Consider the following 26,214-nt stretch of genomic DNA (forward strand, 5'->3'; position numbering starts at 1 on the left):
ACAACTTGAAAAATTGAAGGTGGACAAAGCTATGGGACCAGATGAGATCCATCTTAGGATATTGAGGGAATTTAGAGTGGTTCAGGTGGCTTCACTTAAAGGTTTGTTCAATAAATCCCTGGAGACGGAAGTGGTTCCATGTAATTGGAGAAAAGCGGATGTGGTTCCTCTTCACAAATTTCCAACTGGCTAAATGACAAACTAAGAACATAAGAATTGCCGCTGCTGGATCAGACCAGTGGTCCATCGTGTCCAGCAGTCCTCTCACGCGGCGGCCCCCAGGTCAAAAACCAGTGCTCTAAATGAGTCCAGCCTCACTTGCGTACGTTCCAATTTAGCAGGAACTTGTCCAACTATGTCTTGAATCCCTGGAGGGTGTTATCCCCTATAACAGACTCCGGAAGAGCATTCCAGTTTTCTACCACTCTGGGTGAAGAACTTCCTTATGTTTGTATGGAATCTGTCCCCTTTCAACTTTAGAGAGTGCCCTCTCATTTTCCCTACCTTGAGAGGGTGAACAGCCTGTCCTTTACTAAGTCTACCCCTTCAGTACCTTGAATGTTTCGATCATGTCCCCTCTGTTCGAGGGAGAAGAGGCCCAATTTCTCTAATCTTTCACTGTACGGCAGCTCCTCCAACCCCTTAACCATCTTAGTCGCTCTTTTCTGGACCCTTTCGAGTAGTACCGTGTCCTTCTTCATGTACGGCGACCAGTGCTGTACACAGTACTCCAGGTGAGGGCGCACCATGGCCCGGTACAGCGGCATGATAACCTCTCCAATCTGTTCGTGATCCCCTTCTTTATCATTCCTAGCATTCTATTCGCCCTTTTCGCTGCCAACACACATTGCGCGGACAGCTTCATCGACTTGTCGATCAGAACTTTCTGGGAGGCCTCTCCAAGTACCGCCCTGGACATCCTGTATTCATGCATGAGATTTTTGTTACCGACATGCATCACTTTACACTTATCCACGATGAATCTCATCTGCAATGTCGATGCCCATTCCTCGAGCCTAATTATATCACATTGCAGATCTTCGCAATCTCCCTGCGTCTTCACTACTCTGAATAACTTCATATTGTCCGCAAATTTAATAACCTCGCTCGTTATACCTATGTCCAGATCGTTTATAAAGATGTTAAAGAGCACAGGTCCAAGCAACGAGCCCTGTGGCACCCCACTGGTGACTAGAGAGTTGCGCGGGGACAGAAATCCCACCCGTCCCCATGAGGAATCCCCTCCGTCCCCGCGAGGAATCCCCTCCGTCCCCGTGAGGAATTCCCTCCGTCCCCGACCGTCCCTATAAACTTCAGAAATAGTTATTTCATTTAATTATGCTACTGAATTAAAGGCTCTGGTAGAAACCCATTTACAAATAAGCAAAAAGAATTTATCAATTTGGAAATATTAATTAGGAAGAATACATACTTTGTAAATGGGTTTCTACCAGAGCCTCTTTTGTTTATAAATTTTTATCAACACAACTAATATACTACTTTATCCTGAAGCAAAAAAAAAAAAAAGAAATAGAATTCTTTTCCTACCTTTGTTGCCTGGTTTCTGCTTTCCTCATGTTCTCATTCAGTTCCTTCCATCCACTGTCTCTCTTCCTTCTGCGTCTTCCATTTGCTCTGTTGCTGTGCCTCTCCCTTTCTCCCCCCTTCCAAATTAGTCTGGCACCCATCTTCTTCCCTCCGCTCCCCCCATAGTCTGGCATCTCTGTCTTCTTCCCTGCCAGCGTCTTCTCCCCACTCTCTCTTCCCAATTTCCTTTCAGCGTCCTTCTCCTCCCCTATCTTCCCCATGTCCTGTCAGCGTCCTTCTCCCCCCTCTGTTTTCCCCATGTCCTTTCAGTGTCCTTCTCCCCCCTCTGTCTTCCCCATGGCTTTTCAGCGTCCTTCTCCACCCTTTTGTCTTCCCCAGTGCTTTCAGCGTCCTTCTCCCCCCTCCTCCTCTCCCGCCCCGGGTGCAGCACAGCCGGCCAGGTCCCCTTACTTTTGTGGCGCTTTCCCGACCGACCGACTGACAACAGCCCCGGTCTGACAAACCTCCCTGCCCTTAAACGCGAATCTAAATTTCCTTCTTACAGCTGCTGTGGTTAAGGGCAGGGAGGTTTGTCGGACCAGAGCTGTTGTCGGTCGGTCGGGAAAGCGCCACAAAAGTAAGGGGACCTGGCCGGCTGTGCTGTACCCAGGGCGGGGCGGACCGCTCCCTCCCTTGGTAGCCACTGGAGCCGCGAGGCTACTCCTCCTTACCTACCCTGCCTGCAGCACAGAGCCGAACGGAAGTCTTCCTGACGTCAGCGCTGACGTCGGGAAGACTTCCGTTCGGCTCTGTGCTGCAGGCAGAGCAGGTAGGGAGAAAATACACGCGACTTAGTACATCCAGCCCCGCAGGAACCCCGCGACCCTAGGGGGTGTCCCCATGGGATTCCCACGACCCTAGGGGGCGTCGCCACGGGATCCCTGTGACCCGAAGGGGGAACCCGCGGGTCCCGCGGGATTCCCGTCATCCCCGTTCCCGTGCAGCTCTCTACTGGTGACGCTCTTCCACTCCATTATTGTCCATTTACCCCCCACTTTCTATTTCCTATGCTCCAGCTAGTTTTTAATCCACGTGAGTATTTCACCCTCGATTCCATGGCTCGCAATTTTCCGAAGTAGTCATTCATGTGGAACCTTGTCGAACACCTTCTGAAAATCCAGATATACAATGTCGACCGGGTCGCCCTTGTCTATCTGCCTGTTTACTCCCTTGAAGAAGTGCGGCAAGTTCGTCAAACAAGATCTGCCTTTGCTGAAACCATGACTTTGTTTTTATAGTGGTCCATGGCACGCATAAAATCCTTCTCCAACACTAAAGCTCAAATGAGTCAGTCTTTCTCTCTTGTTTCTGTAGTGTCCAGCTTTCACATCCATAACTGACCACCGAGTCAATGAGTACGCGGACAAGTCTGATCTTCATTTGGAGTGTTATTTCCTTGCTTTTGAATTCTTTGTTGAGAGCCTTCATTGAAGAGCAACCAAGTGCTATTCTGTGGAGTATTTCTTCCCTGCTTGTTACTTATTTATTTACAAAAGAGACCATGAGATTGAAATCCTTTACAACTTCTATTCTATTGCCTTCGAGCTCAAAATATTCATCATTTTCCATGCTCATGATCTTTGTCTTGTTTATGTTCAGTTCCAATCCCATGTTATGACTTTCGGCTTTGACTTTTCTCAGTACATACAGCAAGCCTTCGTTGCTGCTGGTGATGAGCATTGTATCATCTGCATAGCACAGGTTGTTTATATTTCAACCACCAACTTTGAAACCAACACTCTTCTTCCAAATTTACTTTTTTAAGATGGCTTCGCCATAAAAGTTGAACAGGTAAGATGACAAGATGCATCTTTGCCTGATGCCACATTTATTGGAAACAATCATTGTTGCCATATTCTGTTCTTACTACAGCTTCTTGATTTTCGTAGAAGCTCTTTATCAGCTGAGTTCTCCAAACAAATTGGAATACCCATAGTTCATCATGATCCACACAGTCAAAAGCTTTGCTGTAGTCAATGAAGCAAAAGTATAGGGGCTTTTGATATTCTTTGATCTTCTCCAATATCCATCTAATATTGATAATAATGTTTCTTATTCCTTGACCTTTTCTGACACCAGCCTGAAATTCGGGTTGTTCTTGCTCAATGTATGATTATATCCTTCATTGTATCATTTTCAGCAAATTATGCTGGCATGTAGAATTAATCCAATCATTCTGTAGTTGTTACAGTTCTTGGCATTGCCTTTCTTCAGTATAAGTATGAACAATTATCTTCTCCAATTGGTTGTACATGTTTTTTCCTTCCAAACACATTGACACAGTTGCGTGAAGGCCATGAGAGCATCTTCTGAGCTTTCGATTAATTATTTTGGTAGACACTATGGAAATAAGACAGAAAGAAGATTGACTCATTTGAGCTTTGGTGCATGAGAAGGATTGTAGGCATGCTGTGGATCGCTAGAAGAACTAACAAATCGATTCTGGAAGAGATCAAATTGGCTGTGTCAAAGTCCAAATGATGACTGTCTTATTTTGGTCACACCATCAGAAGAGAGAGATCACTGAAGAAAGACATCATGTTTGGGAAGATTGAAGGAACCAGCTGAAGAGGGTGACCTGCAATCAAATGGCTGGACACATTGAAAACAACCATGGGTCTGTTCCCCTTAATATGCCAGTTACAACTCTACCACAATTAGCTGATTCACCATACAATAATTAAATCTTTCCCCACTTTCAACTCCACACTCAACCAGATACTGTTGAATGGACTAATACTTTATCAATGGACATTCAGAATCCACCTTTTCATAATAGAATTGGTGATGTTATGTGGTACTCTTCATCATTCCATCTTTATATTAGAATTATTAATCTTTTTTTATAAAACTTTTTGTTATAAATTAGAATAACTTATCTTTTTATCTTTTATCATCGGTTCCCCTTCCCGACGCGTTTCGCATTTCTTTTTCAAGGTCGGGGGAACAAAGATTAAGAGTAAACTTTTTTTTCATTTCACTACTGCCGCTTGCTATCATTTCACTACTAGCCACTCAAACAGCAAAACTAGATAACCAAATCTCCAACCTATTGATATCAACCCCTGACTACAAGATGTTCAGAAAGGAAATAAAAACTATACTCTTCAAGAAATCCCTGAATAAAGCCTAATACCACGAATACCTCCCTCTCCCCTACCCCTGATCCTACCTTACCGTCTCTCAGAAACGACCTCTGATCTAACTTTGTAACCCTTCCCTCCACAACTCTTAATGTAATCTGCTTTGAACCGAAAGGAAATGGCGGAATAGAAATCTGTAATGTAATGTACTCTTGGCCACATGTTTTGGCTTTGTCCTTATATCTCTCAGTTCTGGACTCACCTTATAGCATACAAGGCAGGCCTTTGGGGCTGCATTTGGCGACTGCACCCTAGTTTTCTTTTTACATTGGCTGTCCGTCTACACCCAATTAGACCTGGTTGTAAAGCCTTTCTCCGATGCACTATCGTTATGGGTAGAAAAAGCATTTTGCATTGCTGGCTATCTGCAAAGCCGCCTACATTTCAGCTTTGGAGAACTTTGATGATACAACAGGTGTTACTTGAGAGGCAAGCCATTCCAGATATGGACACACGAGAGGGGTGCCTATTTGACCATTGTTGGACTCCATTTTGTGTGACGTTAACCATATATATCAGAGGGAAAATATGGCATTGAATGTTTGAGTGCTATTACACTTTCAGGTTTCAGTCCCATATACTGATTAAGCTGTTGTTCCCTGGGTAGATGGGATGGTGGAGTGGGAGGGAGAGTTGGGGGATGGGGGGATAGGTTGAGGAGTGGGCTGGGTTGGTTGACAGGATTGTTTTTGTTGTGTTTTTTTATTGCATATTGTTGGAAGTTGAAATGGAAATGTTTAATAAAAATGATTTAAACAGATTTCCAAATAAATTCAGGAAACACTATACAAGAAAGAAATTGAAGGAGAAATACATTGCTAATGATCTGACTTTGACTTTTAGCAAATTATAAATGGTAAATATTTTTTAAAAAGCTAGGCTGCAACTTTCCTCTAATACTATAGGCTTCTTTTACAAAGCCCCGCTTAGTGATTCCCACATGGCAAATGCAACAAAGTCCATTCAGTTCCTATGAACTTAGAAATATAGAAAATGACGGCAGAAAAGGGTCCATCAAGTCTGCCCACTCTAATGACCCACACCCCAACTTCACCCCCCAAGAGATCCCACATGCCTAACCCATTTTTGCTTAAAATCTGGCATGCTGCTGGCCTCAATCACCTGCATGGAAGTTCATTCTAATGATCAACCACCCTTTCGGTGAAGAAATACTTCCTGATGTCACCATGAAATTTACTGCCCCTGATTTTCAGCGGATGCCCTCTTGTGGCCATGGGACCTTTAAGAAAGAAGATATCATCTTCCACCTTGATACGGCCCATGATATATTTAAACGTCTCAATCATGTCTCCTCTCTCTCTAGGTTCCTCGAGTGAATATAGCTGCAATTTACTCAGCCTTTCCTCATATGGGAGATCCTTGAGTCCCGAGACCATCCTGGTGGCCATTTGTTGAACCGACTCAACTCTCAGCACATCTTTTTGGTAATGTGGCCTCCAGAATTGTACACAATATTCCAGATGAGGTCTCACCATGGATCTGTACAACGGCATTATGACTTCGGGCTTCCAGCTGACGAAACTTCTGCGGGTACAACCCATCATTTGTCTAGCCTTGGATGAAGCCTTCTCCACTTGATTGGCAGTTTTCATATCTTCACTAATGCTCACTCCTAAATCTCGTTCTGCTGTAGTCCTAGCTAAGGTCTCACCATTTAGGGTGTAAGTTCTGCACGGATTTCTGCTGCCAAGGTGCATGACCTTACATTTTTTAGCATTGAAGCTTAGCTGCCAAGTCGAGGACCAATGTTCCAGTAAGAGTAGGTCCCGCATCATACTGTCGGGGCAAAGTGCTTTTACCTACTATGTTGCATAGTTTGGCATCATCGGCGAATAATGTTATTTTACCTTGAAGCCCCCGAGTCAGATCTCCTATGAATATGTTAAAGAGGATTGGGCCCAAGACCGAGCACTGCGGCATTCCACTGGTCACCTTTGACGTTTCGGAGAGGGTACCGTTAACCACCACCCTCTGAAGTCTACCGCTTAGCCAGTCATTGACCCATGCAGTTAATGTTTCTCCTAAACCCATCTAATTCATCTTGCTCAATAACCTGCTATCAAAAGCTTTACTGAAGTCCAAGTACATGACGTCCAGGGACTCCCCCATATCCAGCTTTCTTGTTACCCAGTCAAAGAAGCTGATTAGATTGGATTGGCAGGACCTTCCCTTTGTAAATCCATGTTGATGGGGATCCCGTAGATGCTCCTCGTTCAGGATCGTTTCTAATTTATGCTTAATTAGTGTTTCCACTATTGACTCGCCGATCTGTAATTCGCAGCCTCCGTCCTGCAACCCTTTTTGTGGAGTGGAATGACGTTAGCTGTCTTCCAATTCAACGGGACTCTTCCTGTACTCAGGGAAAGATTGAAGAGCACGGATAACGGTTCTGCCAGGTCATCACACAACTCTCTAAGCACTTCATCACGCTTGCTGTGTGGGAATTGCTAGAGCGGCTTTGTAAGGAGCTCTTTATCTGTATCTATCTACCTATCAATATATACTGTGCTTCCCCGAAAATAAAGAGTGTCTTATATTAATTTGGGGCCCAAAAAAGGCACTAGGTCTTATTTTCGGGAAGGGCTTATTTTTTCATGTACATGATCATTAGAGAATGACACGGTGAAAAAATTGGTCCCCGTCCCCGTCTCACCATCCTCTGCACCGCCCCGTCACCGCCATTCCCTTCACCGCCCCGTCACCGCCACTGCCACCCCATTCACCGCCCCGTCACCGCCACTGCAACCCCATTCACCGCCCCGTCACCGTCACCGCTGCATACATAAAAGCCTCAAACGGGTACGATTTTATATACTTTTCTTTATTTACGTATAAAGGAAACATTCTTTAAAACTTTAAAACTTAGTTAAATATTAGTTAATAACTATACAAAAACAAACACGACATGTACTTTTAATGCTTACAATGTTAGCCTACATGGTAAGTAGACGCGGCCGCTGTACCTAATCGTGGCAAAGATCTCCCTGCCGTGATTAGCATAGTGACCGCGGCTACGGCTGCAAGTCTCCCCTCCCCCCAGCGATCACGACAGGAGGGCACCCAACCCCTCCTGTATGCTTCTCCTCTGATCCTCCTTCCCTCAACCAAGCATCTCTCTCTCTCCCTCCATGAGTCCAACTTTTCACTCTCTGCGCTCTTGCCCTCTCCATGAGTCCAACACTTTCTGCCTCCTGCACACTTTCTCTCTCTGTCCTTGCCTCTTCCCTCAGTGGTATCCCTCCTTCGCACCCCACAACCCAACATGCTCTCTCCCCATGCACCATCTCACCTTCCCCTCCAGTGTGTAGCACCTTTCCTTTCCCTCCTTTTCTGCCAGGTTCAGCAGTACCTCTTCTCCCTTCCTTTTACTTCCCCCTTGTCCAGCAGTACCCCTTCTCCCTTCCCTGTTCCCATTGTCCAGCAGTACCCCTTCCCTCCTGTCCAACAGTATCCTTTCTCCCTTCCTTCTTCCCCTCCTCCCCTTGTCCAGCAGTACCTGGTGTACACTGGGCAGGAAGAGAAGCTCCGGCATCAGCGTCAGCTGACTAGCAACTTCTGCAGCTGCATCTTTTGCTGGGACTCCTGTCTTCGTGTATCCGCAGATATGCGAAGGCAGGTGTCCCATACGATGGGGGGTTGCTAGTCAGCTGACGCCGGAGATTCTCTTCTTTCCCAGTGTGCAAGATTGCGCCAGCGTCAGCTGATTTGCAACTGCCTGCTGCCGTCGCGTATGCCGGGACTTCTGCCTTTGCGTATCCGGCAGATACACGAAGGCAGGAGTCCCAGCATACGCGACGGCAGCAGGCAGTTGCTCAGATTTCGGGATCAGGTTGCCCAGTTGCAGTTGCCCAGATTGCGAGTTCGGGTACTAGACTGTGTATTCCTGTAGACCCCCCCCAAAGGCCCTCCCGACAATCGCAGCAGAAGGGTACCCAACCCCTCCTTCCGGTCCTCCCAATGGCCTCCCCTAAGATCGCCGGCAGGAGGGTACCTAACCCCTCCTGCTGGACCCCCCCAACGAACCCTCCCACCCCGGAACCCCCTTAGTCTTACTTTCCAAGTTGGACCGGACGGCTCCTCACACGTATGGCCAGCAGGCTTACCTCCGTCCAAATGAGGCGGGCTCGCCCCTACCCTGCCCAACCCACAGGATCCTAGGGCCTGATTGGTCTAGGCACCTAAAGCCACTCCCGCTATAGGAGGGGCCTTAGGTGCTTGGGCCAATCAGGCCCTAGGATCCTGTGGGTTAGGCAGGGGAGAGGAGGGGCGGGCCCGCCTCATTTGGACGGAGGCAGGCCTGGCCAGACGAGCGAGGAGCTGTCCGGTCCAACTTGGAAAGTAAGACTAAGGGTGGTTTTTCGGGATGGCGGGGTTTGTTGGGGGAGGGTCCGGCAGGAGGGGTTGGGCACCCTCCTATTGGCGATATAGGGGGCCGTTGGGGGGGCCGGCAGGAGGGGTTGGGCACCCTCCTATCAGTGATCATAGGGGGGCTGTTGGGGAGCTGGCAGGAGGGGTTGGATATCCTCCTGCCGCGATCGTTGGGGAGGGCTGGTTCTGTCGGCATGAAGGGCTGAGCACCTTCCTGCCGGCGATCGTCGGGGGGGGGCGGGTTCTATTGGCAGGAAGGGTTGATCTGACAAATGCAAGTTGGATCGAGAGTAAATGCGGCAACGTGCGAGTTGGATCGAAAGTTGGAGGAGACAGACAACATGGCGGAGACATCTAACACCCGGTCACGAACACGGTGAAACACAGGTAAATAGCGGTTCCTAGAAGGGGGGACATTGGCCTGCGGGGACAAATCTATTCACCGTTTTTGCGGGCGGTGAAAGGATTTGTCCCCGCGTCTGCGGCGATTTGCTAATGAGGTCACCATAACCCGCAGCCAAACCGCAGCCACGCAGCGGTTCGCTGCGGGGATCGCTCCCCGTGTCATTCTCTAATGATCATCTCTCCCTTCCTCTTTCACCCCAATTCTTCCTCTTTGCTTTTCCCCACATGTGCAACATCTTTCCTCCCCTCTCATCCATCCCCTTGTGCCTTCCCTCTGCAGCATCTGTCTATCCCTCCCATTACCTTATGCAGCAGAACCCTTGCCCAGCTTTCATCGTGCAGAATCCTTGAGCACCTGCCGCTCCCCGCCGTGCAGCCGAACCGCCGATGACCCTCCATCCTTCCCTCCCACCCGATCCCCGCCGACTGCGACCATAAATACCCTGCTGCAGAGGAGCTTCGGGCCAGCAGCACTCACAGGCTGCTTCACGGCCTTCTTGATGGGGCCATCTGTGTACTGATGATGTCATCATACACCGGCAGAGAGACCGATAAATGGTACAGGAAGCTGTCATAGGACCCCCTAGGAAGCAGCCTGATAATCTAGAGAGATGGCCTGAGAGTGAGTGACCAGTGGTGACCAGATAGACCAGTGAAGAGGTGGGCCAAGAAACCAGGGAGGTCATGTAGGTGTTAGAACAGTGTCCAGAACAGAGTTGTCCTGGGGAGTGGAGAGGGGCCGGGTAGTGCTCGCTAGGCCCAATCACAATATAGTATATACGAGTCTTTAAGCCCGTTACATTAATAGGTGCTAGAATAGATGTGTGTGTCTGTCTTTCTTTCTCTCTTTCTCCTTGGCCGCTTTCTGTCTGTCTTTTTGTCTCTTTTTCCTCGGTTGTCCACCACCACCCCTTGCCTACTCCCCCTGTCCAGCAGTAGCCCTTCTCCCAGGGTGACTATGGGACTCTGAGCAAAAAGAATTAAAGATGTTAATAAACAGCAGGCATGCCAGAGTTGGGATATATGTTGCACAATCTTCAAAAATAATAAATCACTGGACAGTGGTATAGCATATGGCCCAAAGTTGCGCCAGAGCCACCACATTTAAGACAAACAGAATCTGCTTGCAAAGTCATGAGCATTGCCCAGCTCAGCGATATATGACATATCACCAATTTATAAGCAATTTCCCAAAGGGTCATAGGTAGACGAAGCTGAGACATCCATCGAAAATAGCGCTGAATCTGCACGATCAAGAAAGGCACCTCTAAATCTGCTGACCAGCGCAAACTTAATTTGGAATAATCATAAGGCGGTAGTAACTCAAGCAAGATTTGAATATTTAAGAACAGTGATGTGTAGTAATAAATAAAAATTGAAAGAGACAGATATGTCTGGCAGGGCTTGAGCCTCCCTGGCAAGAAGAGCTTATCTGCCTTTAGATTAAATGTGTCCATGTTAACTAGTTATTGATAATTGAGTAATGTAACAGAGAAGAATTCTAGCAGGAGCAAAAGGACATATCCCTTGATTTTTCATAAAGGCTATGTAATCATCTTTACATGCATGGTGATATAAGTAGGTGACTTTGGAGACAATGTCCTCTTCTTCCTATTTCAGCCAAAGGAACATACACGTACAAATTCTCTCTCTTTCCTTTTATGCAGATGATGCATCAAAGTTTGTCTCCAGTTTTTGTATCTGATCAGAATTCTGAAGAACTGCAGGTAGGACTGCAAAAATAACTTTGTAAAGAGAACTTGCCAAATGGAGTCTAAAGTAACTTCAGAAGACTTCTGCAAGGTGAAAACAGCTTTTCCTTCTTGGCCTAACTTTCTATCCCATAAAGAGGAAGCAGCTTCTAATTTTCCCCACTTTGTTGGTACTGGTACCTCAGATGAATCTAGTGACATCTTTCCCAAAGCTTCCTTCAGTAGCCCTTGCTGCACTATTGCTGAGGGCTCCGTCAACAAACCTTGGGGTGCAAGGGATGAGCAAAGAACTGAAAGGGGCTGTAGCTGAACTGCTTCAACTAATAGCCAATCTGTCGATCAAATCAGGAAGGATTCCGGAAGACTGGAAAGTGGCGAATGTTACTCCGATCTTCAAGAAAGGTTCAAGGGCTGGTTGAGGGGGTGTGACAAGATAGCGGCGGTGTGAGAATCGCTACGGAGCAGTGAGAAGATCTGACGGTCGCAGGCACCTTCCACTGACACGTTTTACCTTGCTTTGCTTTCCTGATGCCACATTCAAAGCAGAAGGGGGTGATAAGGGCTGTACCTTCACCGGCCCTTTCTTCAACACCCATCCAGCAAACCGTCAACTGCTTCTTTGTGGCTCTGCCGACGGCTACTCAAGCTACCAGAGGAAGTGACCCGGCTTTGGGGGAAGGTGGTGGAGAGCCTTTTCCCCTTTCGGGGCTCGAAATATCCTTATCCCCTCTGGTTTCATCTAACCCCGTGTGTCCAGCCTCTGCCGGGACTCAGTTGCAGGGGAGCTATGATCCCGGAAGGGAATCAACAGGGTTTCCTAGTGAGGGTGCTGAGCCAGCAATGGCAGGGCAGCTGAAGAAACCAACAGAGAGAGAGGGAATTAACCCTGCTTTCACAGAGATGTCCTTAGGAGACATTTGGTTACTCCTACAATGGCTGGAGACTGAAATGGCCAAAACTACTGAGGAGGTAACAGATATTAACTCTAAGATTGACACGCTTACTAAAACTGTCGACTCAGTAAAAATGGATTTCTCAAACCAAACCAAACAGATGCAGGATGATATACAGCAGCTGCAACTATTTAAAATAGCAACAATCAAAGATAATTCCTTGATATATAGAAAATTAAAACAAATTGAAAATCATAATAAGAGATTAAATCTTCGCATATTGAATTTCCCAATTTCACCTGGAACTCCGCCTATAGATTTTTTTCAAAAGATACCTGATGGAGAATTTGGAAATTTCCCCTGACAATATTCCTCCTTTAAACAAGATTTATTACCTACCGAATAAAAAGATTCCTCATAAAGAAACGGAGAAAAATAATGGACGAGAGAAACAGATTGATTTTGGTAATGTTACTGCTCTTTTGGAACAATCTTTGAATTCAGACACTGAAAGAGCTACGCTTCTAACATCTTCTATTTTTGAGCAAGATCTAAATATGATTTTAAGACTATACTTTAAGAATTCTCAAAAACTATTTGGAGAACAACAGATTTGGATCTATCCAGATGTTTCAAAAGTTACTCAAGAGCGAAGGAAAGATTTCCTTTCCCTATGTCAAGAAACTCTTAAATTGGGGACTACGTTCCTATTAGCTTATCCCTGTAAATGTCTGGTGAGGTATTTGGGAATTAAGTACGTATTTTTTTCTCCAGACCACTTGAAGGAATTCCTAAAAGTCAAAAAGATCATTAAGGACTGATTAAGAATGGATTAAAATTAGATGGTAGCCGTGCCACACTAAGCTTTTTCCTTTGAATTTATTTTTATGTTTAAATGATTTTTATTATTCCAGTAGTAAGAAGCAAATACAAACAGTAGTACCAGTCAGGAAATAACATTTTCAACAATATAATCAGTTTCCCACCCATCCCCCCCTCCCCAAGAATCCATGGCCAGTCCAACAGCTGAGAGTGGGAATAAAATCTTAAAGATTCAAAAGTCTACTGCGAGCACGCGGTGTGAGGTCCTCCCACACCTGACAAAATTTGCGACCCGAGCCAAGAGTCAAGTGTCCCACCATGCGTCTCTCCAGTGTTGCGTGCACTATCATTAGGGATCTCCATTGTGCATATGACGGGGGATCACGGGAGAGCCAGTTGGTGAGGATAGCTTTTTTCCCACCAAAAGGGCTCTGGAGATAAATGCTGACATTCCCCTGGGTTTGGGCGAGGCTATATTATAAAATCCAAATAACGCCCTCGGTTGCGGAAGCCATCGCCTTCCCCAAAGCGATATGGTATATAGGCCAAGATGTCTCCAAAACTGTTGGATTGCGGGGCAGGCCCAAAACATGTGACTCAGTGATGCGTGAGCCTGATTGCATTTCGGGTAAGAATGCGACTCAGTAATCCCCATCCGGGCTGCACGTTTCGGTGGAATGTAAAGTGTAAGAACAATTTTCAATTGCATTTCCCAGTGAGTAATATTGGGTGACACCTTTTGAATGTTCAGGACCCGTTGTCCTGTTGAGCAGTCAACTGGCAATGCAAGTCCTCAGCCCACGCTGTCACTAATATATTACATTACATTACATTAGTGATTTCTATTCCGCCTGTGCCTTGCGGTTCTAAGCGGATTACAAATTAGAAGATATCTGGACATTTCCGAGAGAATTACATAACAAAGATTCAAGTATGTTACAGGATACGGTAGAGATTCGTAATTGGTTGGCAATCCCGGATCCCCACAATATGAAATCTTAGAGGAATCCTCTGTTGGGCTGAAAGGCTGAAGAGTTCCGAAAGCGCCTCCCTGCAAACTTCAGTAAGGGCAGCCACTGGGAGGGACTGAACATAGTGACGGATCTGGTAATAGACGAAGAGATCATTAGCCTGTAGGTCAAAAGTTCATTGCAGCTCGGCAAATGTGACCAGGCTCCCCTCCTCCGAAAACAGGTGAAAAAGATATTGTAGACCTTGTGCTTGCCACCTAAGAAAGGTGGCATTTTGCATGCCTGGCTGGAAAGCTCCATTGCCCTGTATAGGAAAATATAAAGACACCCTAGAAGACAATTTGGCTGTTTTACAGACCCATCTCCATGTCCTTCTGGCCGGCGTAAAAATGGGGTAGTGAGACACCAAAGGACGCATCCTCGGATCTGCCACATGTAGAAAATAGCTCACATGGAACAGAGCCAGCAAAGATAACTCCAGTGGTATAGCAGAAAAATCAGATGTTCCTCTAAACCAATCAATATGTTTCATCTGACAAGCCATAGCATACCAACGTACATTTAATAAACCATAGCCCCCCTATCCCTGGGCAGACACATCCGTAGCAAGGGCATACGTGGTCACTTACCACCCCATAGAAAACGCTGTAGCTCTTTCGTTAAATGAATGTTATGGGCATGGGACAGCAGCAGAGGTAAAACCTGAAAGCGATATAACCATTTGGGAAAGAGCACCATATTAAAAAGGGCTACCTGGCCCGCCACCGATAAGGGAAAAGTGGACCAATTCTGTAGATGTTGTGAGGTGTCTTGAAGCAATGGTGTGATATTGCTGGTATACAGGGTCGTAAGGTCTCGGGGGATCTGTATCCCCAAATAGCGAATTGAAGTCTGAGCCCACGTAAATGGGAAGTGACCGCTCCATGTCTGTTGTAGTGTCATGGGGCTAGCTAGGGCCATAGATTTCTGGTAGTTCAACGTAAATCCCGAATAAAATTTGAATTCGTCAAGCGCTTGCAATAAATATTGAACAGAGTGAGCGGGGTCAGTTAGCAAAAATAATAGGTCATCTGCAAAGGCCAACACTTTGAGTGAATGAGTCCCGAAGTCCACACCCACTATGTCGGGTTCCTGAGACACTGTGCGAAGAAAGAGTTCGAGGTACATTAGAAATAAGAGGGGTGACAGGGGACAGTCCTGTCGAGTTCCCCTCTCAATAGGTATTGGGTCAGTAATAATGTCATTGCTGTTGGAGTGGAATATAAAGTGCGTAATGCCAAGGCGAACCAGCCAGATATCCCCATACAATTTAACACTTCAAAGAGGTACGTCCAATTGACCTGGTCGAATGCCTGTGCCGCATCCAAACTGAGTAGAAGCATAGGAGTGTGATGGAATTGCGTGTGCACTAAGCCTATCAATGCTTTACTTACGTTGTGTACTGCTTGTCTACCCTGTACAAAGCCGACTTGTGTGGATGCAATCACATCGGGGAGAAGGGTCGCTAATCTATCAGCTAAGATTTTGGACAGAATTTTGATGTCTACATTCAGCAAAGAAATTGGGCGATAGGACTCGGGAGCAGAACTGTCTTTGCCAGGCTTCAATATCAACGTGATTAAAGCCTCATTCGCTTCTCCAGGGAAATGTTCATCCTGGATTACCTGGGAGTAATAGTCCCTTAAAAAAGGACTAAGCTGCCCTGAGAGCAGTTTATAAAATTCTTCCGTAAAGCCATCCGGCCCTGGAGCCGAAAAATTTTGTTGATTGTGGATAGCCTTATGTAGTTCTTTAGGGGTGATGGGCCTTTGAATTTATTTTTAAATTAATGTCTCCAATATTATTTGATTATCACACCCCCTATATTGTGGTTTAAGGAGGGGATAACTTTGTATTTGCATAATTAGAAAAAATTGTTTCTTTCTCTGTGTTGCATGGAACAAGATTATTCTTGTGAACTGAAGTGAAAATTCAATAAAGAAAAAAAGTAAAAAAAAAAAAAGAAAGGTTCGAGGGGAGATCTAGGAAACTACAGACTAGTGAGTCTGACCTCGGTACCGGTAAAGATGGTAGAGGCACCTTGACGGACACAATCTGATGAGGACCAGCCAGCACGGCTTCAGCAAAGGAAGATCTTGCTTGATGAACTTGCTGCACTTCTTTGAGGGAGTAAACAGTCAGATAGACAATTGTGACCCGGTTGGCATTGTATATCTGGATTTTCAGTAGGCATTCGACAAAGTTTCGTATGAACGACTACTTTGAAAAATTGCAAGCCACAGAATCGAGGATGATATAGTCACGTGGATTAAAAACTAGCTGGTGAAACATATGGGGGCTAGTTTGCGGAGGTTTTTCTTTAGGGAGGAGGGGACCCCTCTTTCAGTTTCGAGCATACATACCAGTTTGCAGGATTTACAGCCCGATAAAGACTACCAATCGGTTAAGGGTCACTGGGAACAGGAGTTACAGGTTGCTTTGGGACATTGGGATGTTGCCCGCACTCTCAGGGTGACAACAGGGGTAACACTGTGCGCATGGTTGTGGAAAACCATTATAGGGTGACATTAAGAGCATATTTATACTCGCACACAATTATATTACAGTGGGAGTCACCCTACACCAATATGTCATAAGTGTGGACCGGGGGAGTACACCTTAGGACATGCATTCTGGTCCTGCCCTATACTACAGCGCTTCTGGAGCCGTATCATCTCTTACATGTCAGGCTTGATAGGGAGAGTACTGCGGAGCACACCGGCCCATATGGTTCTGGATTTACCAGAGGCTTATGGCCGTTTGCCCCGGGGCCAATTGACTTTATGTAGGAAGATGAGTCTGGCCCGTAAATGTATCCTTCAATACTGGACGGTTCAGGACCCTCTGGTGTTTGGCATTGGTGGAACCAATTGCATCAGTTGGCTACTTGGGAGGCAAGGGATGCAGGGGGAGGGGGTCAAGGAAAAGGAAGCTTTTGTTCCTGAACATCTGGGAACCCTATTTGCAGTCCTTGAACCCAAAGGGCCGTAATACATTAAGATGGTTGTCCTAATTTGGGCAGTTTGCAATTCCAGGGGTGGAGAGTTTTAGGTGGGGGAGGGATAGGTGGGGGGTAGGGTCTTTTTGGTTGTTGCATTTGGATTGGGAGTGTGGGTGGGGGAGAGGGGTATACAGTTTCCACGTTTCGTTCCAGGACACTTTCTGGGTTTGGTGGGAGGTGGATGATGGATGGATTGCTCCAGGGCTCATCAGAGTCCAGGGCCCTGGTTTGTGTTGTGTTTTTGGAACTACATCTGTTGGGGAATATGGTAGGTAGGAGATGTGTATTATGTCCCAATGGACAACAAAATGTTGATATCTGTTCTTATGTTGTGGATATTGTTCCTGTGTTCTTTTCTTGATGTTGATATCATCTGTCTGCTTCTGTTGATTTGTGGTTTTCATCAATAAAATTGTTTGAACATAAAAACTAGCTGGTGGATAGGAAACCGAGAGTGGGGGTAAATGGACAATATTCGGACTGGAAAAGTATCACGAGTGGAGTACCGCAGGGTTCGGTGCTTGGACCCGTGCTCTTCAATATATTTATAAACGACCTGGAAATTGATACAACGAGCGAGGTGATTAAATTTGCAAACGATACGAAGTTATTCAGAGTAGTGAAGACACAGAAGGCTTGCGAAGACCTGCAATGTGACATAAACACACTCAAGAAATGGGCCGCAACATAGCAAATGAGATTTAATGTGGATAAGTGTAAGGTGATGCATGTCAGAACGAAAAATCTTATACACAAATACAGGATGTCCGGTGCAGTACTCAGAGAGACCCCCCAGGAAAGAGACTTGGGAGTACTGGTCGACAAGTCAATGAAGCTGACCACGCAATGCACAATGGCGGTGAAAAGAATGCTAGGAATGATTTAGAAGGGGATCACGAACAGATTGGAGAAGATTATCATGCATCTGTACCGGGCCATGGTACGCCCCCACCTGGAATACTGGCTGTCTATGATGACGTCATGAAGAAGGATACAGTACTACTTGAAAGGGTCCAGAGAAGAGCAACTAAAATGGTTAAGGGGCTGGAGGAGTTGCTGTACAGTGAGAGATTAGAGAAACTGGGCCTCTTCTCCCTTGAAAAGAGGAAACTGAGAGGGGACATGATCGAAACATTCAAGATAATGAAGGGAATAGACTTAGTAGATAAAGACAGGTTGTTCACCCTTTTCAAGGTAGAGAGAACGAGAGGGCACTCTCTAAAGTTAAAAGGGGATAGATTCCGTACAAACGTAAGGAAGTTCTTCTTCACCCACAGAGTGGTAGAAAACTGGAACGCTCTTCCAGAGGCTGTTATTGGGGAAAACGCCTTCCAAGGATTCAAGACAAAGTTAGACAAGTTCCTGCTGAATCAGAATGTACGCAGGTAAGGCTAGTCTCAGGGCACTGGTCTTTGACCTAAGGGCCACCGTGGGAGCGGACTGCTGGGCCTAGTCTGACCCAGCAGCGGCAATTCTTATGTTCAAAGATTTCCAGCAGTGGGGAAGAAGAGGCTGTGCTGAAGGAAGATAGCTGGACTCACATTATGGAACACTGCAAGATTGGGACTGTGACTCCCCCGCCCTTGAACTGAAGAACAGGTATACTGTCCTGGAAGTGGAGGAGATGAGAGCATCCCAAGGAGAGGAAGAACCAAAGCTTGAAATCCCAAAAATTACTGGATCTATGACCACTAGGAGGCATAAGGTAGTGGTAGTTGGTGATTCCTTTCTGAGGGGTACAGACCAGACATGATGTAGACCAGACATGATGTCCTGGGAGGTATGCTGTCTGCCTGGTGCCAAAATGATATGGAAAGATTGCCAAGACTCATCAAGGCTGATGACTGTTATCTGATGCTGCTCATCCACGTTGATACTGATACTACCAGGTACCTCTGCAAATGTATCAAAAGTGACTTTGTGGCTCTGGGAGGGAAGGTGAAGCAGTCAAGTGTGCAGGTGGTATTCTCATCCATCCTCCCTGTTGAGGGTAATGGCTAGATCAGAGAAGCATGCATCCTGGAGATGAATGTGTGGCTACAGAAATGATGCCGTTGAGAACGTTTTGGCTTCCTGGACCGTGGGATGATTTTCCAAGGGCTGCTGAGCAGGGATGGTATCCAGCTATCAAAGAATGGAAGAAGTGTCATCAGCAGCAAGCTTGCTAATCTACTGAAGAGGGTTTTAAACTAGAAGTGATGGGGCAGGGTAATCAAAGCCTCCGGGTGAATAAATCACTGAATACCTCTACATGGATGGGAAAAGGGGGCAATGTCTGGAAAGCAGTATATACTAATGCTCAAAGTAAGGGAAACAAGATTCTGGATCTAAAAGCTGTGATGGAAGAAGATGAGTAGGATATAGTGGTGATCACGGAGACATTCACAGAAAACTACGACTGGGATGTAGCATAACTTCATCATAAGTTATACTGAGTTATAATCTGTTCAGGAAAGACAGGGTAGGAGAAAAGGAAGGGGAGTAGCGTTATATGTTAAAGATCATATTAAAGCCACACAATTGTATCATATTAAAGCCACACAATTGTAAGATCTGCAGGGCAAGGAAGAAGCACTGTGGATCAATTTGGAAAGAGTGAATAGTAAATATATTTACATTGGTATGATATAAAGGCCTTCTTCACAGATGGAAGAAATGGACAGAAATTTAATAGTAGACATTCAGAATATATCTAAAAAAATGGGAAGTTTTACTAATAGGTGATTTTAACATACCGAATGCTGATTGGGGTATCCCTATTATGGGGTCTTCTAGAAGTAGGGAGATCCTGGATTCTCTTCAAGGAGAACTGTTCCAGCAGTTGGTAATGGAACCCACATGGTGCTTACAAAACGGGGAAAGTGTTCATCTGGCATCCAGTGATCACTGCATGGTAAGGTTTAATATTGAGACGGGTATAGAGAGGGTTCATTCAAAAGTAAAGGTTCTAGACTTTTTAAAAAACTATATTCGGATGGGGATTACATCAAGGAATTGTCTGGATGGGAACATCTGGAAGGAGTAGAAATGCAGTGGGCAAAACTGAAAGGAGTTATTGTAAGGGCAATGGAGCTTTTTGTAAGGCAAGTAAGTAAAAGTAAGAGGAAAAGAAGGCTTCTTTGGTTCTCAAATGTAGTAGCTGAGAAGATAAGGAATAAGAAGAGGTTAGCTTTCATAAACTACAAAAGATCGCAGAAAGAGGAAGACAAGCAAACCTATCTGGAACAGTTAAGAGAGGCTGGTCGAATAGTAAGGAAAGCAAAGTTACAAATGGAAGAAAAATAGCCAATATGGTAAAACAGGGAGACAAGACATTTTTTAGATATATCAGTGATAGGAAGAAGTGCAAAAGTGGCATTGTGAAACTCAGAAGTGAAAGGGAAAAATATGTAGTAGCTGATAAAGAAAAGGCTGAATTGCTTAACAAATATTTCTGTTTTCATGGCTAAAGCACCGGGAGCAGCACCACAGAAGACAAACACGAATAGGGATGATCAATTTTCAGAGGATTGTGTTCTTGAGGAGCTAGCTAAATTAAGGATAGACAAAGTAATGGATCTGGATGATAGATATCCAAGAACTTAGGGAAGTTCTGGTGGCTCCACTGACTGACTTTTTCAATGCTTCTTTAGAGTCGGGAGTGGTACTGGAGGACTGGAGAAGGGCGGATGTGGTCCCTCTACACAAAAGTAGAAGCAAGAAAGAAGTCTGACTTCTGGTAAGCAAATTAAAGGGAACGCTTTTAAATCAGAGAATGGTGAAGTTTCTGGAATTCTGTGGATTACAGGACCAGAGGCAACAAATCTGATTAATTTCTTTGACTGTGTGACCAGAGAATTGGATAGAGGGAGTGTGTATATTTAGATTTTTGCAAACCCTTTGAGTGTTCCACACAGCTGTCTAATAAATAAACTGAGTGCCCTCGGGATGGGTCCCAAAGTGAGCTGGGTCAGAAACTGGTTGAGTAGAAGACAACAGAGGGTAGTGGTCAATGGAGATCATACTTAGGAATGGGATGTTACCAGGGGTGTGCCTGAAGGTTCTGTTCTTTTTAACATTTGTATAAGTAATACTGCTGAAGGGCTGTCGGATAAGATTAATCTCTTTGCGGATGATATGAAAATCAGCAATAAAGTAGACACCACGGATGGTGTGAATAACATGAAGAAAAACCTGGCGGAGCTTGAAGAATGGTCTGAAATTTGGCAGTTAAAATATGTAAGGTCATACATTTTGGCCGCAAAACCCCGAAGGAAGGGTACAGTTTAGGGAGTGAAGAACTTATGTGCACGAGAGAAGAGCAGGACTTGGGTGTGATTGTATGTGATGATGATTGTAAAGCAAAAGAGAACCAACAAAACCTGCAGTACAGGTACACAATAAGCAAACAAAACTGCAGGAAGATGTACAGGAATTTTAATTAGGCAAAAAGTTGTTAAACAGAATGCATAAAAATATCCAAATTGCTGGTCCTAATATTCGTGTGATGTTAAGGTAGCCAAACCGGTTGAAAAGGTGACGGCGAAAGCTAGAAGGATGCTAGGATGGTGCATAGGAAAAGGTATGGCCAGTAGGAAAAAGGAGGTATTGATGCCCCTGTATAAGACTCTGGTGAAATCTCATTTAGAATATTGTGTACAATTCTGGAGGCTACACCTTCAAAAAGATATTAAAAGGATGTAGTCGGTCCAGAGGAAGGCTTATAAAATGGTGCCTGGTCTTCGTCAAAAGGCATATGGTGACAGACCCCCAGCAAGCCGTTACCAAGGGGCATGGCCTACACCCCCTTACTATGCCATTGGGGCGGAGAGGTGGAAAAGCACCAACAGTGACATGGAGAGGACAATTCACTGTAGATGTTTCAATGCGGCCATGTTGACATGATCTGCACTGAAATAACCATGATGAATCATCTAATTCCACTCTGAAACTATATTACCCCGTTAGCTGGGTAAATTATCCAGTCTAAATGTTACCCTCCTTTTCAGTAGCTAAAATTATACACATCATGAAGTCAACTTTTCAAAATGGAAATTACTCCTCCCTGGACGTGATCAGGATCAGTAAACTGGCGCTGAGGTTCCCCCTGTGCTCAAGAGTATGAGACTAAGCCTCAAACTGCATGTGAAACACTCTTAATAAAGACTGGCCACCATTGGCCGACATCTGTGCAGATTCACTGCAGCCCGGACCCACGCCTGCACCTCCTCTAACATATCCACCACTTCTCCTAGGTCTGCTTTTACTTATTAAAATGCAAAGGTTTCAGCGATTTTAATTGTATACTCCGCAGTGCCCTCTCTAATCCACAGCTAGCAGAGAATAATAGCTCCAAGCACGCGTTAGCATTGGAAGCGAATCACTGCTCTAGGTGATATGAGGTTCCTTCTCACCTCCATTCATGCATATATGTGTCTGTGCATGAACCGGAAACACAAGCCACTTCCTCCCGGGCCGCAGTGGTGCGATCCAGGCCGGGCTTTGTAAGCGGCTCAGCTTGCTCTGGGGAGGAAGGCCCCTCGGCATGCACTTGATTGAAGAGCCGAGCATGTCAGGAGCTGCTGTGGGAGGAATGTGTTGAGTTGGCCTTTGTTTGGGCAGGAGGGGGAAACAGCGATTTTGTAGGATAAAAGCGGCGAAAGGCTGTGGCGGGGGCACCCCGTGCTCCTGCTCCTCCTCTTCCTCGCCGGTGCCCGCGCTCTTGCCTTTGTCCCAGCTCCTGCCTTCCGCTGCTGTAGCAGCCGGGAGCCTGCCCGAGCCCCGGCCCCATGCACCAGAGCCCGGTAGGATCCGTTCAGATTTGCGCTGTGGTCGGGATCCAAGTGTACACTTTGAAATAGTGATCACCTCCTCCTTTTCCCCCTCCCTTCCTTCCTCCCTTCTCCTCCTCCCACTAGAACTGCTTTTACTTTTTTTTAAGTTTAGTGTATGGCGATTTTAATTGTATAATCAGTAAGTGTATACTATAGTGTATAGCTGGCATTCGGCAAAGGCTGGAGGACTAGCACTGGGATGTGAGCAGATTTTACAAGTTCGCTTTTGATTGATTTTAATTGTGCAATCAACAGTGTATACTACAGCCTAAAGCTGTTGTTAGGTGAGAGCTAGGAAAACGTGCCCTGATGCAAAGACTATTTTTACTAAACGTGTTTCTTCTCTGTGTGAGATCTCCAGAGACACCTCAAGAATGTAGACCTGCTCCACCACAGATGAGATAGTTGGGAACATGCCAGGTTGTAGAACTTAATCAGTTCTCTAATTTAACAGTTTAGCGCTAGTATTAAATTAGCTGGGAAATGCTGGGCTAGCAACAAGTTTCAATCAAAGAGTTAGATGCCGTGGCAGGGCTTCACCACCTAGAAGGTTTTAATGCCTATGCAGTATTTTTATATGCATTTTTTAACTGAATTTCTTAATTACTAATTTTATATGATCATTAAATTAATTCACAGTAATTTTTATTGCTTTCTTTTTCACCCTCCTTCTTCAGTTATCACCCACCCCAGATGAAATGCTGTACATTGCTGTAGTGTTTCTAGGGAACCCTCGCTGGCCCCAGAGCTGTGTTGTCCAAGGGGTACCCCCACCTCAGCCTTTGGCAGGGGTTGTCTCTAGGCCCCAGATATCTTCCTCTCTGGGCCTGAACACACCCCATTTTCCTTTGATTGACAAAGGATTTTGATTCAGATCTGTAATGCTAATCCTGTAATGATAAGTCCTCTTCATTTTCAGGATACAAGAGCAGTTTTGTAGGTAAGGGTCTCTTAATATGGGATTTTTTTTCCCACAAGAAAAATGTGATTAAATGTGTGTTGTATTTGAAAAGCACCCTAGCTTGGGGATACTCAGGTACCATAAAACCCAGTCATGTAGTATTAATAGTTTGAATACAGGAATTAATGCAACTTTATTCTTTTTCAGTAAGTGGCTCTATTTCAAGATTGTCACTGTCAGCTAAGATACCTGAGCCACAGGTTCACTGTTTCTGTCCATAAATATAAGTATACTTAGAAGCTTAGGTGTATTTTTGAAGCAAGGCTTAGGATTCATTTGTTTAACTTTGCACAGTGATAAAAGGGAAATTGTGTGTGTTTCTACTATGAAAAGTTACCGGTAGTATGAAAAATCTTTTATAATGATATTAACAAGAGGGGAGAGCATGCATTTCGAGGCTCATGGGATTCTTTGTTTTGTTTCCTGATGCATCTCACTTGGAGGGGAGAAGAATGGATTGTTTTGTGTAAAGCAGTAACTACACATTCTGGAACCTTTTTATGTAGTTTTCTTTTCTTTGGAAAAAAATTAGGGTTGCAAGTTGATCATAGTTAACTCTTTGCTTAATGCATTAATTATTAAATGTGATTAAAATAATCACATTGTGACGTGTCCTCCAAAATCTCATCTCTATTTTTACTCCCAACCTCTGTCCTTGGTGTAATCTGGCAGATTCACCCCCTTACGCTGGTCTATCTTAATGTGGACTTCTGTTGGTCTCGGTCAATGGCATTATTGCACATATGTTTCCTGTAGCCTGATCCAAACTGCTTTCTCTCTGACCTGACCTGGGGACCAACAGAAGATCATCTTTTATATAGACTGTGTGTGGGAGGAGAATTGAGAGGGGTAGCTGCCAAACCTTGGTTGGGGAGAGGGAGCTACAGACCCCCAAGTAGAGCTGGAGATACCATCGGTGGAAGCTATGCTGAGATAGTGAGCTCAAGTAGCCAGGAGAAGAGCTTGTTGCTGTTGAAGGAGATGAAGGGGAAGGAGGGAGGGTACAAGTGAAAAGAAAAGAAAGAGATAATGGACCTGGGGGAAGAGAAGAGGGAGGGAGAGATGATGGATCTAGGTGTAGGAGGGAAGGAGATTATTAGTCCTCTGGGAAAGAGGATGAGATTAGATAGGTAAACTACTTTGATTGTAATGAAAGAAAAGAGCATTATATACAGGTACTTATTTTATACCTTAGCAATGGAGGGTTAAATGACTTGCCTAGAATCGCAAGGAGGTGCAATAGGCAATAAAATACCTTTAATTGTGTGAATATTCATGATTGAAAATTAAGTGCTTTCAATTTTAATCAAAATGCTATTCTAATACAAATGATTGACAATTTGAAAGCATAATTTCAGCATGCTTTCCTGTAAAGCTGAGCCTAAAATTTTTGATTCACAAAACCAAAAGCCTGCTTATATTTTAGCAGGGGTGTAGAGCTGGAGTTGGTAAAAATATCATATAAGCGGTTAAATACAAAACCAAAATTAAATTTTTTTATTGATGTGCTCAGAATCTGAACCTTCCTGCAACGATTTGTCATGGGAGAATGGGAACCATCATAGCAACATCAAGTTCCCTTGATAATACCACCAGCCACATACAAGAAATGAACCTTTCTTTAGTACTAAAAAATGAATCACTTATCTTGTAGTTGCATGGTGGACTGTGGTCAAATCAATAATCCCACTGATACACCTCATATAGTCAACCAGGGAAAAATCAGTAACGCATAAATATAAATGTTCAACAAAATTGCTCCTCAACCCAAGCTGGGTTTCTCTACTGCTTTCTTAGGATGAGTGACTAAATGAACAAATCAAACAAAACCTAATCAATAAATTAACATCATAACCTTACATTTTAATATATAACTAAACTCTTTCACTCACCAGCAAGGAGTCTGAGATAACCCTGTGCTCAATGAACATAAAATGCCAACACGTTCATCAGAAGACTTCCCTGACGTTTGAATTTATACCTATCGAAAACGGTGAAGGGTCAAAAGCACCATCGAAAATATGCCATGCACACCTCATGGGGTGTGCATTACCATTGGTCTACCTGTCTTCAACCAGAGTGACAATCTATCTCAATGCCACCTTTCCTTTACAAATTATACCACCCTACATTCTTATTAAGTCCCTACATGGCCACTGTGTCCCATTCATATACTAATCACTGCTCCCTTTGTAACATAGCCTGAGAGACAATCTCCTCATATCGTGACGTGATCTGAAACAGCAATGCTCTTAAATCATTTTAGGGATGTCCCTTTTCAGTCCAATGTTCACTCAGTGGAGCCTGCTGCCATTGATGTTTAAAACAACTTATATGCTCTCCAATTCTGATTTTGAAAGGTCTCTTAGTGTGGCCAATGCAAAAGTCCACATGGGCAAACTATTCAATATATTACCTTAATAGTGTTAGTCTGTATGAGCCCACAACTGAAACCACCTGTTACTATGAAGTATTGCT

The 26,214-nt window shown here is 44.8% G+C and overlaps 1 protein-coding gene across 9 annotated transcripts in view; it reads left to right on the forward strand.

Moving 5' to 3' along the window:
• The window catches only part of MSANTD3 (Myb/SANT DNA binding domain containing 3), a 132,237-nt gene that overhangs the window by 1,921 nt on the left and 104,102 nt on the right, over window positions 1-26,214 (forward strand). For 3 of the 9 annotated variants that reach the window (XM_033929627.1, XM_033929626.1, XM_033929618.1), the window contains exon 2: window positions 20,595-20,680. The exons of 2 other annotated variants lie outside the window; for them this stretch is intronic. The gene's annotated coding sequence lies outside the window, so the exon portion shown is untranslated. 4 more of the 9 variants (XM_033929623.1, XM_033929622.1, XM_033929619.1 and 1 more) reach the window with 4 other exon arrangements.

The sequence above is a fragment of the Geotrypetes seraphini genome, chromosome 2 (assembly GCF_902459505.1).
Source record: "Geotrypetes seraphini chromosome 2, aGeoSer1.1, whole genome shotgun sequence".
Taxonomy (NCBI): Eukaryota; Metazoa; Chordata; class Amphibia; order Gymnophiona; family Dermophiidae; genus Geotrypetes; species Geotrypetes seraphini.